Below are 2073 nucleotides of genomic sequence, written 5' to 3'. Positions count from 1 at the left end.
AATAATAAAAATAATATGAAAAAAACTAATATAATATAAATTATTTAAAAATCATTAACATTTTTCCAGTGCATATTATTCCAAATGAAAACAATATTTGTCTTTGTAAGATTTTATTTTATAATATTAAATACATTTTATTGTACTTTCCATCCATATATTAATATATATAAACATACTGTATGGCCACTGCTCTGTTAGCACTAGCTGTCATTGTCCTCGCTACGACGTCACATGAGAAATAATTCAGACGTGTCACCATTTCTGCTGCATCATGGGAAACAGAGCGGATGTGTCTCTAGAGGATGCCAGTGTGTCACACACACACACACACACACACACACACACACACGCGGTCTTCCTCCGTACACACGCACACACACACACACACACTCTCTCTCTCACACACACACACACACACACACCAGAGCCCAGAGGAATTCATATCTGCATGTAAATCTGTCATTTAGAGCTGATTGACCGCTGTCAGTCATTTCCCATCATGCATCAGTCCTGCTGTTTCTCTGCCCTTCATGCATGTAGAGGCCTGTTTGAGGGTTAATAGGAGTGAAACGTGTGTGCTGTTGAAGGACAGCAGCAGCGCTGAGCACAGCGGGATGGTGGGTCTGTGAAGGACTGAACTCAGGACTTTCAGATGGAAACACAGAAAGGAAACACTAGCTAACAGCTCTGATGAAAATGACATGAGCAATATAAATCAGACATATTAAATCACCATCCACATGATGACACATATTTGATAAACCGCTCCTTTTTATATATGATGATGAATACAAATAATATCAATAATATATACACAAATTACATTTATAGAAAATACATATTTAGTTATTTATTATAAATTTATTTTTAAGAAATTATATGAATTCTATTTTATATAGCATTAAGATTTTTTGCATTATTTTAATTCCATTAATAATAATAATAATAATAATAATATAGTGGAATTATATTAAATGTAATATATTATTCAATATTCTGATAATACAGTTTATATAATATCCATATAATAAAGTTTATATTGATATATATATATATATATAATTATTATTGTTTATTATATTAATATATTTTTTATTGTTATTTCATTGTTACATAATGATTATTATTATTATACAAATATATATATAATTTTTGGAAAATCCATTTATGTTTACGGAAAGTAAATTTCCTCACTTTACTCACCATTAGCAGATATGACCAAATGTTTATTTTGAACTCTATCTGCGCTGACGTCAGTGTGCTGCAGTGTGATAATGAGATGTTACTAGGAAAGACAAAATAGTAGACAAGAAATGTATAAAAATAATAATAAACTTGAATGTTGGTTCTAAAACATGCGGGTCGAGTGAACAGTACAAATAAATCAGACATGAAGAAGTGTTTGATGAAGGAAGTGACTGTTCAGTTAACGGTCAGAGTTCTGTTGAATGTACACAAACACACACCTTCATGCAGGATTTCAGTTCGTTTGTGGCCCTCATCCTGTTTCTGTGTTGTTTAGAGCTCTGTTCCAGCGAACTGTTCACACACAAACACTGCACACGTCTGTCAGGAGAGACCCAGAACAAACAGCATGAAGGACGTTTATAGCTCATCAGAAATGAACAGGAACTCAGTCCAGCAGACGGTAACACCACAGTATTTTAATATATAGCCCACTCTTGTACTGTTTGATTAGCATATTCATATACTTTGACACTTCAACATCAAGAATTTCATGACAAAAAGAAACATGCTAGAGATAATATATTTTATATAAAATAAATACATAAAAAAAAAACTTGAATTCACTCTCTCTCTCTCTCTCTCTATATATATATACATATATATGAAATTATAAAAAAACATTTATTTTTACAAATTATTTTGCATAAAGTAAACAATTTAAAAGACTATTATTATTTATAGTATTATGACATAAATTAATATAAATGATTATTATTATTATTAATTATTTTATTATAAATAAATATTATAAATGTATTATAAATGCAGTATATAACATATCTAATTACATTCATAAATATACATATATTTGTCATTGTGACA

The 2073-nt window shown here is 30.0% G+C and overlaps 1 protein-coding gene across 1 annotated transcript in view; it reads right to left on the bottom strand.

Moving 5' to 3' along the window:
- The window catches only part of LOC107656455 (KRR1 small subunit processome component homolog), a 14110-nt gene extending 12544 nt beyond the window's left edge, over window positions 1-1566 (bottom strand). Inside the window, exon 1 of the mRNA XM_016444327.1 lies at window positions 1561-1566. The gene's annotated coding sequence lies outside the window, so the exon portion shown is untranslated. The remainder of the gene's footprint in view (window positions 1-1560) is intronic.
- Between the last annotated feature and the right edge of the window lie 507 nt (window positions 1567-2073).

Source organism: Sinocyclocheilus anshuiensis, unplaced genomic scaffold (assembly GCF_001515605.1).
Source record: "Sinocyclocheilus anshuiensis isolate Anshui unplaced genomic scaffold, SAMN03320099.WGS_v1.1 scaffold183, whole genome shotgun sequence".
NCBI classification, from domain to species: Eukaryota; Metazoa; Chordata; class Actinopteri; order Cypriniformes; family Cyprinidae; genus Sinocyclocheilus; species Sinocyclocheilus anshuiensis.
Note: the sequence above shows the minus strand (reverse complement) of the source record. Positions and strands in the feature narration are given on the sequence as shown.